General features: G+C 46.4%; 1 protein-coding gene across 3 annotated transcripts in view; it reads left to right on the forward strand.

The window, feature by feature from the left end:
• OPN5 (opsin 5) overlaps window positions 1-12,591 on the forward strand; it is a 501,550-nt gene that overhangs the window by 72,292 nt on the left and 416,667 nt on the right. The window contains exon 1 of one of the 3 annotated variants that reach the window (XM_085610581.1): window positions 2,433-2,560. The exons of the other annotated variants lie outside the window; for them this stretch is intronic. The gene's annotated coding sequence lies outside the window, so the exon portion shown is untranslated. Of the gene's footprint in view, window positions 1-2,432; window positions 2,561-12,591 lie in introns of those variants that run through there. 3 annotated transcript variants of the gene reach the window in all.

The raw sequence follows: 12,591 nt of genomic DNA on the forward strand, positions 1-12,591 counted from the left end.
ATATATGTGTTTGTGGGGAACATGGGTCTAGGGCATGGGTGTAGGAAGGTGGAATCTGACTGCATGGTTGCCCCCTCTTTTTTTCTGTCTGGTGTCTTGATGGTTTTTAGGTCTCGCCTGACCCAGAGCTTGCAGTGCATGTGCGCGGGCGTGCACTTGAGCAGAGGCGTCATATGGCATTCCTCATGCTCATTAAGCGCATCGCTCGCCGCACGCTTGATCGTGATAGCGATCATTTTCACTTTCGCGTCACGCACCACTCCCTTTATACTCTCTTTTGCTTTTTTTTTTAAATGTCTGCATTTGTGGACTTTTGATTAAGGATATCTTCATTGAATCAAACTATGCACTCAAATGTGTGCCATACCATGATATGCACTTATAAACTGTTGGCAAGTTCAATTGTTAATTTAAGTTGCGTCAATAAAAGGACGGCTGAAATCACATGATTTCACGTTAAACGATAATGCTCAGATTTCTGCTTTTGTTACATTGACTCCATGGGTTGTGTGGACTTTGACTAGCTGAGTGTTACTAGAAATCAATGTGGACAATTCCTCTTGCTTATCAGACTACGGAGTGCTGGATGACGTCTAGTCACTTATTTGAATGAAAATAGTTCAAGATGTTTGTGTCAATTTGTATTTTCACATTATCAGACTGTGTGTGTGTGTGTGTGTGTGTGTGTGTGTGCATATACAGTGTACAGTCATATTTATTGTTACAGTGGATTTGTGAATTGACTAAGGGCATTTAGGTGCTGCATTAAGAACACTACGCCGTGGCAGAATAATGTAAAGCATTGCAACAATATTGAAAGTAGATGTGGTTGTGGTCAGAGAGGGCAGTGTCTGCATTGGTCATTAGCTCATGTCACGTGGTACATTTAATATTACAATCTTGCAGTTCCTCTCTCATTCCAGGGAGAGTATCACATTGCATGGAAGGAATTTCTTACATATGTTTTGCAGTTTTATTAAATTGTTCCTCGATATGCAAGACTCCTCATAAGCATATTCATTTTTCAGTGGCCAAGCTTAGGCTTTGGGCACTGTAGACGTTTCTGGTATTTTGCAGTGTGGTTCTATTACTATTGGTTATGTATTGCATGTGTATAAGGGATGATTAGCTGTAGAGCAGAATTTGGCAGCGTAGGCTTCATGTAGAGAGATTGACTAGATCGGTTCTTCACATTTTGACTTCTGGGGACCCCCACTGAATCACTCACTACTGGAACCAGGGACCTCGGCCTAAACAATTTTTAAAGTTTGAACGTCTAAGCAGTATACGAAATACAGAAAAAGTATACATCAAACAAATGCAAAAATGACTGTTATTTAAGTCGCAGACCGGATATACCGAAATTGACATTTATTGGCAATGTTGCTTTTCAAAATGTGGATTTGTTTCTGTGGAGTCAGCAGTGGGTGCGGTTGTGAAAGGCTAGGGTGGTGTGTGTATGTTCCCTCACACCTTTTCCTGCTCTACTCCACGCTCCCCGCTTGTCCCTCGTGTGTATATTACAGAGGTCCGAAAAACACAGCATTTGAAATACCAAAAAACAAGAAAAGATTGCATGAGAGCCGGTGCCGTGGGGCGCCTTTCTTCTCATTGAATGGATATACCCGCTCTCCCTACAACTCTCTCTCTCTTTCACGCACACACGCTCTCTCTCTCCCTCTCTCACACATGCCTGCACGCACACATGCATGCTCTCTCCATCTCTCCCTCTCCCCCTCTCTCTCACACACACACAGGCACGCACACATGCACGCTCTCTCTCTCTTTCTCACACACACACAGGCACACATGCACGCTCTCACACACACACACACATGCATACTCACACATGCAGGCTCTCTGCTCTCTTTCTCTCTCTCTCTCTCTCTCTCTCTCACACACACACACAGGCACGCACACATGCACATTCCCTCACTCACTCACTCACACACACACACGCACAACCACATGCACTCTCTCTCTCTCTCTCTTTTTCTCACACACACCCACGCACGGACACATGCGCGCTCTTGCTCTCTCACACGCATGCACGCACACATGCTCTCTCTCCCTCTCACACACACACATACCCACATGCACACTCTTTCTCTCTCTCCCTCTCTCTCGCGCACACACACAAGCACTCACACAAACATGCATTCTCTCTCTTTCTTTGGTGTGTAGTGCTGAAGCACCATTGATTCCTGCTACGCACGGTAAGTCATTCATTGGTGCTTTTATTATGATACAAGGACCCTTTGCTCCCTGGTGGCGTGGTGGGGGTAGAACGTGGTGTGCAGTGCCGAAGCACCATTGACTCCTGCTGTTTACAGTAAGACCTTCGCTGGTGCTTTTAGCTTGACTGTGGTATGATACAATGACCCCTTTGCTCCCTTTCAGGCCTCCAGCACTGGTGGCGTGGTGGTGGCAGTGTGCAGTGCCAAAGCACTTTTGACTTCTGCTATGCACGGTAAGGCATTTGTGAGCGTGGCAGTGCCTAATCTGAACACCTTCTTGGAGTACCGAAACACTGCTGTGAATAGTCACAATATGTTCGTGAGTAAGTCCTGCATGTTCGCTCTGCTTGGCATGCCAGTTTAGGGCCTAGCACTACTGTAGTAGTACTGTTCTGTAGTTTTTTCCCTGTGTGCTTCTACCCGTTCCACGTTGCTCTCTTTATCCCGTGTGCTTCTGTTCTCATGTGCTCCACATTGCTCTCTCGCCCTGCTTGTCCAGCCACCATCCGTGTTGCTTCTGACCCCATCCTCTGTAATCTTTCCTGCACCAGTACTCTCCGTGTTGCTTCTGAGCCCTGCTTTCGTTATTTCCCTCAACCCTCCTTAAAAATAAAAGAAAAGCTTTGGCACTGCTTTGTTTTTCTTTATTTACCAGTACAACTTGGATCAGTACATAAAAAATAAAAAAAACTTCACACGCACGCTGTAGGTGCGTTCATGTGTTGTGCTTTTACCTGCAAAATGACACAGCTGCTGCGACTGCATAATAGCATCTTTCAATTTTTTAATGGGGGGTTCCTATTTATCCATCGCCACTCCACCGCGCTCCATGTTGCTCCCCCACTCCCTCAGTGTTGCGCTTGCCCTTGTGTGCTTCACCTCCCACGCATTGCTTTTTTCCCTGTGTGCTTCAACCCGTTCCACGTTGCTCTCTTTATCCCGTGTGCTTCTGTTCTCACGTGCTCCACATTGCTCTCTCTCACCCTGCTTGTCCAGCCGCCATCCGTGTTGCTTCTGACCCCATCCTCTGTAATCTTTCCGGCACCAGTACTCTCTGTGTTGCTTCTGATCCCTGCTTTCGTTATTTCCCTCCACCCACCTTAAGAAAAAAAAAAGCTTTGGCACTGCTTTATTTTTCTTTATTTACCAGTACAACTTGCACAGTAAATAAAAAAAAAAGAAAACTTCACACGCACGCTGTAGGTGCGTTCATGTGTTGTGCTTTTACCTACAAAATGACACAGCTGCTGCGACTGCATAATAGCATCTTTTTTTTAATGGGGTGTTTCTCTTTATCCATGCTGCACAACATCGCTAAACAAGCATTAGCATAGCCAATAGGTCTCGCCTTTGGGACATTAAGTGTTTAGTTATCCAGCACAATATTCCTTGGTGCAACAACATCAACTGTTGCATGGCTAAACCCTTATAAGATACACGCCTGGGTAAGGTGGTGCATGCACCCCTTACTGAGATATAGGTTCACTTTATCTCACCATATACTGCACATACAAACCTATCAGTCACCCCTATGGCAGGCCTTATCAATCCTGAAGGCAGGGTGCTTGGCTATATGTTAGGGGGTGCCCAGGCATGAGCTGAGCCCCTCTGCAGCCTTCGTAATCTCTTCTCCGGGGTTGTCAGTAGTGCAGCCTGACCATATACTCTTAAGTGCATTATAACCAAACGGTAAATGCTAACTTTGAACTGGCTGCACAGAAACATGTCATGTTTGGTGTCAAACACCTTGGAATCATACCCCCACCAGTAACTGGTGTGGGAGTATGATCCCATCCTTCTAGAGGGAGAGACATGACAGCACTGGTATACCCGGTAGAAACTTAATAGAGCCCTGGCATCACAAAATGGATGCTGCAGCCAGAGACACAGGTCTGGCCTCCTTCTGCTGATCGAAACTCCGGCAGGGGAGGCCTGGACAAGAGGTTTTCTGTCACAGGGAGGTGTAACCACCTCCCAGACAGGCTTATGTGTATTGGGGCTGGGTGGGAGCACTCTCTGAGTGCTTTGAAGTCCTGCACTGGGGGCACATTTGGTGTCCCTGTGCATAGTCAAGCACAAACCACGAAACTGGACATAGGAGATGGGTGTAGCCACCCCTCTTTCCAAACCCTCCCACAGGTGGGTCCCCAGAGTATGTCCAACCCCCTACCTTAGTATAAGTATGAGACCCCTGTCCCTAGGACTTTAGATTACCCTGGACGAAACTCTGATGCTTAATCCTGGACCTTCGACGCTCTGCTCAAGACCAGAGGACTGAAGAAATCTCCCTTGGGGTCAAAGAGTGACTCCCCTGCTTGGCAGGCACCAACAAAGCAATTTGCTGCAAAACTGAGACCCGCAGCCCTCGTGAGTAGCGTGGAACTGGAACTCCTGGTCACTGTGCATTTCTGCAAGTGCATTGACTTCTCGACTTCTCTTGAAGTCGTGCTTGGGCTGACTTGTAGCCCCTACCTCGAGCACTGAATCCACTGAAGATTGTCTGCCTGGTCATTCCAAGTGACCTGTCGGCTGCCATTTTGTGTTTCTTCTTGAGGTCCCTTCGCGATCCCTGGTCCGTTGACGGGTGGGTCCCTGAGGGGGTAACTTTGCATTTCCTTGGGCTTTCCTGGTTGCTCCAGATATGCCCTGACTCCCATCTAAGTGGTGAGTCCCACAGACCTTGCTGGTCTGCACCGAAGCATCTTTCTCGTTTCTGCGTGGGTTGCTGTTGCCAAGGCTTGTTGTGTCCAATCCAGGCACCGATGCTGTAGCACTTGACATCCTTTGTTGAACGGCTCGAATCCAGCTCCTGGTTGTCCTCGACGCCTCCTGGACCTCGTGGCTGAAGAGTCAAGCTTCACCTCCTTCACCTGAAATCACCCAACATCGGTTGGCATCTGCTCATCGCCTTCCTGGTCACTGGCAAGTGACCCAGACTCTGTCCCCTCTGCTTTCAGGTTCTTCGCATCTTTGATCCAGGCTTGGATCTCTTCGGACCTGTTGGACTTGGCCCTTCTGGCAGGTTCACCCCTAAACTTTTTGCTTTTACTGGTGGCCTGGTGGTAGTGATTTTTGGTTTCTGCGCACTTTCCCTGTGTCCCAGAGTAAAGTGCGTGCGCACTCTGAGTGCATGTGGTGAGATAGGCCTGCCCTCCCATAGGAATGCATGGGGGAATGTATGTGTCCCTGGTAGTTCCTGATGCGTGGGGAGTGCAGGTGCGAGTTTGGTATGTACGGACTCGTGTGATAAAATGCTGCGCAATGATGTGTGTGGTGTCCAGGTAGCTAGTGTGGAAGTGCCACTTCTAGACGCGGGCATGAATGTGCAGTGACTGCCTGTCGCGTGATTGGCTGGCTGAGGTCATGTGACGGGCTAGGGAATCCCCAGAGTCAGGAGGAGTCACCCAGTGGTGAATGGGGAGATCAGCAGCCAGATGGGTGGGAGGAGTACCCCTAGGACCTGAATAGGGCTGGGCTTTCCCCACACAATGCTGGCTCCGCCCCCTGTGGTGCGACTGATGACCCTGGCCTGTTCTCTGAATAGAGAGAGGGGCTGAGCAAAACAAAGTGCTCAGGAACCAGTTGTAACTGGTTCGCCCCTCCCCTGCACCTTGAAACAAAGGTAAACCTGTGTATAAAATGGGGCTGTGACCCCAAGTAAAATGTTCTCTTCTAGGATCCTATCTGAGCCTACCCCTCTTATTGCCGTAGTATCGAATCACCGCCGCGCCCGGGCTCTCAGGAAGTCAGGCGGCCTTTGTTGGGACGTGGGCGGGACGTTAACAGGAAGCGGACGGGAGCCTACCCCGCGCTCCTGCAGCCGGAAGAAGAAGCGAGACTCCGGAACTCGGCCGGCTCCGATCCAAGTCCCGGGTCCCAGGAAGGGGCCCGGGTAAAAGGAGAGTCCGCGCCGGGACCGAGAAGGAACGCCGCGTCCAAAGACCCCGGCGGGAGCTCTCCCCGCACAGGGACGTGCTGCAGCGGAGGCCGGGGGCCTCAGGTAAGCGGGACTCCGGGGGGGTTGTGATCTCTGCCCCCCCTGTCCTCCACGGCGGCGCCGCCGTTGCGGGTCGCTCCGACGGGGGCAGCATCGAAGCAAGCGCCCCGTCGCTCCTGGAGAGGCCAGAGGTTCGTAGAGCGCCAGCGGAGCTCCAACGGTCTGGGGCACAACTCTTCCGAGCCTAGAGGGCTCCGTCGCACGGGGGCATACTGTTAAGAACAAGAGCGGCCCTGGAAGACTGTGGGCTGCTCCAACGTAGGGGGACTTTGTTTTCTCAGAGCGCGTGATGCTCCAACCTCGGGGGCACTCCTTTGTTGATGTTGAGCCCACGGGGCTCCCACGTCCCTGGCATTGTTGTTTCAAGAGCGCGAGTGGCGCTCCAACGTATGGGGACACTGTCTGTAAAGAGCACGTGACGCTCCAACCCCGGGGGCAGTATTCCTTGAGCGCATTGCAGGCTCCAACGCGGCCCACATCATTTACAGAGCCTGCGAGGATCCAGCGAGAGGGGGCATTCTTCAGAGCCCTGTGAGGCTCCAACGTCTGGCCCCCCCTCATTTCTGTAAGAGTCCAGAGGGGCTCCACGCAGGTGATATGTTTTGAGAAGGCACAGTGGTGCCCCAGCATTTCTTCAGCTGCCCAGCACTTAGTGGGCAGCTGCAACGTTTAGGTTGTGGCCTTCACGCTTTGGCTTGCGCAGCCTGCGCAGTCTTGCCCTGACTCTGCTGGACGAAGGGCGTTTGAGCCCCAACAAGGCCAGTTGGCCTAGGGACAGTCACAGGTGGTGACTTGTGTGAGTTGGGCGCAATTGTGTTTTCCTGCACCTCTGAATGTGTTTTTATGCGTCATGTGCCTTGTTTTACACCGCTGAATGTTTTTATGCATCATGTGTTTTCCTTCCCTACACCTCTGAATGTGTTGTGATGCATCATGTGTAATGTGCTTAGACCCCTACAGGTATTGTGATTGTGATACTTAGGTGGTTGTTTTTCTCCTAGTACAGGTGGTGCTAGTGAGGTCCTGGTTCTCTGCGCAATATTCTCCTAAGGTGGTTAGGGTTGCGTAGGTGGTACCTACCTGTTACCAGTGGTTACTGGTTGTGCGCTACATGTTCTAATTGGTGCTACAGTGATTGTATGTGCTATGTTCTAAAGTGTATTCCTTCAAAGTGCTAGTGCTAAAAGTGCTTATTCCTGACAGTGGTCCAGGTGGCCCTGTCTTGTACATATCCCCTGTAAATTCCGCCTGTGCCTGTTGGCACATTGTAAAGTGTGTGTTTTTATCTAATGTGTTTTGGTATAATACAAAGGCTATTTTTATATAATACCTTGTGTGGAGTTCTTTTGTGGTGTGCCTAGGGTGTTGTTGCTGAGTGCGCGCGCAAACGCTTTACACATTGCCTCCGGGATAAGCCTGACTGCTCGTGCCAAGCTACCAAGGGGGTGAGCAGGGGTTATCTTTGGCGTGTAACTCCCCAGCCCTGACTAGAGTGGTGGTTTCTGCCTGGCTTTGGCGCAAGCCCTAGCCAACCAGAAATCGCCATTTCTAACAGGACCGTTCGCATCTTCACGGCAGCAGCATTTTTTCGCCAGCTCCCATTGAAATCGACGACGCAACCCGACACCAAAAGACACCTATGCACCCGGCTTCCCTGGGTGAGGTAACACGAGTACTCTGGTGCTCCCGTGGGTGCTAGCCCTAGAACTTCCTAAGTCCAAAAGGGCTTGGTCCTGACTCATTTCTAAGTGTCCCTAATCTTTAAAAATCTAACCGTGACTTTCCCCATAGAAGCTAACGGGAGCTCACGGCTGTGTTCACACACTGCACACGGCCCCGGTGGGTCCCGTGTGTCACTACCTTGGGTTGTTCCTTGGGGTCCCAGCGATTCTACAGGCTCTAGGCCTTGTGTCTAGTTAAATCGTGGTTCCTATACCACTATTTTAGTATATGGTTTGGCTCTCCCGTAGGGCCTCAGGTGTATTTGTGCTATTTTACTGTGATTATTGAAGTGTAACTTATGTGTTTTGACCTCTAGTCTCATAAAGAGACTAGGAGGGTGTGTTTAGTGATAAATACATATATTTTATATATATACCTGGTGTCGATATCTTTCATTTAGTGACTCAAGAGATTATAGACTGGTAAAACAAGCTGCTTTACATTCCTTCAAGACTTAGCCTGAAGCTGCTCTCCATATCTACCACAAGGATAGCTTTCAATAAAGGTTGTCTTTAACCTATAACCAATAAGGGGTTATTTGTACTGATACAAGGTGCCCACTATAACTAGTGGACAGCATATATCAGGCCAACTTCTCACAATGGGTACTTGGAAACATTTTTCCAGGAACTATAATGTTTAGTAGGTGGTGGGACCGAGTGAGGCAGGGTGGTGGTCGGTGTGGGGAGGGGTTTATGTAAGGTGGGCATAGGGGAAGCGAAGCACGTAAATCTAGTGGCCGAATTACACAATGCGAAACCACGGCTTCCCCACTTAACCAAACTGTGTGATCTTAGGTCATTGTTTTATTTCACTCTGTTTCCTTTTTCTTCATCATCCCATATAAGAAGACCTTGAAATAGATGACTTCAGAATATAAACTGTGCTCAACCGCCTGTGTTTGAATTAAACTATAATGTTGGCTATCTAGAATAGCAACGCCAGCCACGCAGGGAGTGTGCATAACAACCGACTTGCCTCTCAGTTCACTATTGGCATTATCATCAGAGTGGGGAAGAAACATGTATGTTTTTAAATTCCTGTTTGAAACTATCACTTATATATTTATATTAAACAAAAAAATCTGACGCTCTAATGTGAAATGCTTCGGCATGTCAATAAAATACACTTTTTAAATTTTGAAGAGACTTTATCATATTTTACTCGTTAATGAAGGTACTTTTAATGTTAAGTGATGCAGGACACCTCAATAACTTCCATTCTTTAACTTCAGTGATAAGTAAATAAATGCTTGTTCTGAATGTTAGTACCGAGTCAAGTAAACAGAAGTCCAGCGCTGCTGTTCACCAGGGGGCAGCATGTAAAGGTCAGGAGGGCTGCAAGCGGCCCAAGGCTGTACCTTGAGTATGCCTGATCTGGGTTATGGTGGGGGGCTTTTAGCTTAAACTACTAGGTGTCCATGTGGGCTCTCCCCACAGGGCTCGGAAGTCAGAGTGTGCCTACCCTGCCCTCTTGTGGGCTTATGACAAATATTTTCAGGACCTATAATGATGGCCACAGCATTTCTGTTTCTTGTTGTAGCCAGCCAATCAAATCTTCATGTGGAATACAAATATCATCATCATAAAGACAGCCCATAAACTATTCTGAAGTGATTTACAAGTGTAAGGGCTACTAACAATATGTGGTATAGACGACTATATTATTAGGCTATGTTATCTAAATTATGGAGCACATTCTCTAGCAATATTAATTTCAGCCATTTCAGCTTCAAACAGTATTTGTTGTCAATAACAAAATTATGCGGCCAATTATATGGCAACTGTGCTAAATCCAAAATTATGTGGTAAAGGATGGAGCTACAGAATTGCATACATCTTCTGACCCTCGACATTGTCAATTGTTTTCTGAACAATTCGTTTGTGAGATGTAAACAAAAATTGAACATTCTAATTCCAATCATGGCCCATTTGTAGCTACACTTAGAAGAAAATATATTTTTCAGGCTTAGACCCAAAATAAACATATAATGTACAATGTATAATAGGTATTATGTAATATAGTCCTGTAGTGCTATCTTGATGCCTTCTTTGGTGACATTTACAAAAGGCTTAGACTTTGGCTGAGTGGTTTATGATGTTACCAGAACCCCTCCCAGCTAATATGGCACCATGTTACTCTACCCTCCTCAAGCAGGATTTTTAATTACTTGGCTGAATTGTTTTCCCATGAATTTCCTTTATATTAGAGGCAAGCCCATTGTGTGACCTTCAATGTGTCCGTCGCTTTTCAAAGACCTCCCAAATGCTGTATTCATAAAAGATAAGTGCATGGATTCAAGGGCTTCTTCAGCTGTGGCTGACAAATTCTGAGACTCCCTAGGCTTGATCACACTTATGCCACTTTCTTTCACTACCCTACACTTCCTTCTTGTCTATCTTTCTCTTACAGCCACTTGTTTTTCTATTTTTCTTTTAGCAAATGAGTTCACCCATTTAATCTCCCCCGATTTTTTGTTTTTTGACTACTTAGTTTTGGACTTTTATTGTGAGCAGGTTTCACTAACTGAGTCTCGCTCATGATAAATTCTGTGGAAATTGACTGAGACTGCTGACAGCTCTGGGCTGCTTACATGTGAACAAATGAGCCCACACATCTGCACAAGTGTGTGTGCTAAGCGTCTAAAACACCATCTACCTCAGCTCAGTGTCTGCACAGAGGTAGCCTGTCACAGAAGGATCCTTTCAAGGGATGGCGCTAGACTAGTGTAGGCTTTATAATATGAGTGCACATGAATACTGTGTATTTGTATTGTTTACTGAAAAGCCTGTGTTCTTTACTGATTAACACATTATGGGTGAAGTCTGCATCACAGCACAGTTTTGCCCTATGGAGGCCTAGAGATACCAGTCAGCTATCAATCTCAGGGTAAATATGTTCCCCAAGTGCAGACACACTGTCAGTTTTGTGATAACTCTACTCCTTATGGACCTTGGAGAGTTGGCATATTTTCCGAGCTCTAATCCTAAATAGATTCCAGGCCCCTGTTCCCCCTGCTGGGCCAACATTTGACAGTACATGCCCTGTTCATAAGAAAGGAAGGCATAGGGAGGAAGTTTGAATGTGCTAGCTAACTCTTCACGCTGCACCTGGCCCGTGCAAGCCAAAGCCCACAGAAATAAAGGAGGAAAGCCAGACGTCTGGAGCCAAACACAGGAGGGGGCTCTCCCTTGAGGTTTTGGTGGGACGGAACCAGGGAGATGTGTGAATTGGAGGCGGGCATGAAGCATGCAGGCTAATATTTCCAGAGACCACTTGAAGATGCCTTGTTTAGTTTGTCCCAGAAGGCTGTGCAGGAGGGTTGGGGGCATGGAAAGTGTGATAATGTAGCACCCTATGTATGATTGAGCATAGGTGACTTGTTATGATTATCATGTCTTTACTAGTTATTCCCCCTATATGTGACACATGTTAAACATTTAGAAATGAACATATGTGACTGTAATGAAATGCACATGTATTTTATATATTTTCTTTTTTTGCAACATGATAATCAAGCCTAATAAAATATATTTATAGTATTAATTCATGCTGATCGCATTATTATCTTCTAAATAATTGCAATTGAATTATGAACTGAGTTTCATGGAAAGCTGATAACTGTATATTTTGTTTGTTGTCATTATTCAAAGAACAATTTTGCAGAGTGAAAATGCATATTAGGACATCAGGCAATTTCCTGTCTGTTGTTTATTCTAAAAGGTTCAACAATGTTTAAATAATGTTATAAAATCCAGGCATAGGGTGTGAAGGGTTAGAGAGAAACCTTTGTGCTAGGAAACAACGAGAGAGCCCATGCAGAATCGTATCTCCCGCTTAAATGAAGGCTACCTGATAGGCATTCACCCATTCTTTGCTGAACTTAACAGCCCAACTGGCCTTGCACAATGAGAATAGCAGGATCTGCTATTATATTGAGCATAAACCTTATTGTTCAAACATGTATGCAGGTGTGAACATTTCTGAAACTCAAATTAGGCTTTCTTTTCTTTTTTATGCTAAATTTAGTTTAGTGATTAGAAGTAGAAGAATGAGGGTAGGATTGCCATACAAACCATACAGTTAATATGTTTTGTTTTTTTACTGTTTATGCTTTTAGGAGACATTGCAGCTGCCATTCTATTTGTCTAAATCTTTAAAATGCATTACTTGTATCCTAGTGCTTTTGAGTATGTTATTCCTTAATGAAAGAGGACATGAGGTGGCACTGATTTTCTCTATAATGTCTCATAAGATTGATTTTTACCTGAAACAAACCTTGCTGAAGTATTGCTCAGCATGTGGTGGGGTTGTTGCAGCACAACTGTTCTTCTGTCTTGTGTTGGCACATTGATAAAGTTCTTAAAGCAGGGGGACTAGAAAAATTAACTGTGTATAGTAGAGTAAGTTAGAACGCGTATCATTTGGCACCTAGCCACAGGGCACCATTTTTCTAGATCCTTGAGTAATTTTGTATGTCATACTACAGAAAGAAAGTATTATAGTTAGGACATATGCCTGTAGTAGTATTGGGTACCTCCTTCAGTTCGATAGGTACTTCCTCTTGGCTGTAGGTTTGCATGGTACTTGACTTATAACAGGTTAGTCACCATTTTGATTTCTGTTGTTTGAATC

This window comes from Triturus cristatus, chromosome 6 (genome assembly GCF_964204655.1).
Source record: "Triturus cristatus chromosome 6, aTriCri1.1, whole genome shotgun sequence".
In the NCBI taxonomy this organism is placed as follows: domain Eukaryota; kingdom Metazoa; phylum Chordata; class Amphibia; order Caudata; family Salamandridae; genus Triturus; species Triturus cristatus.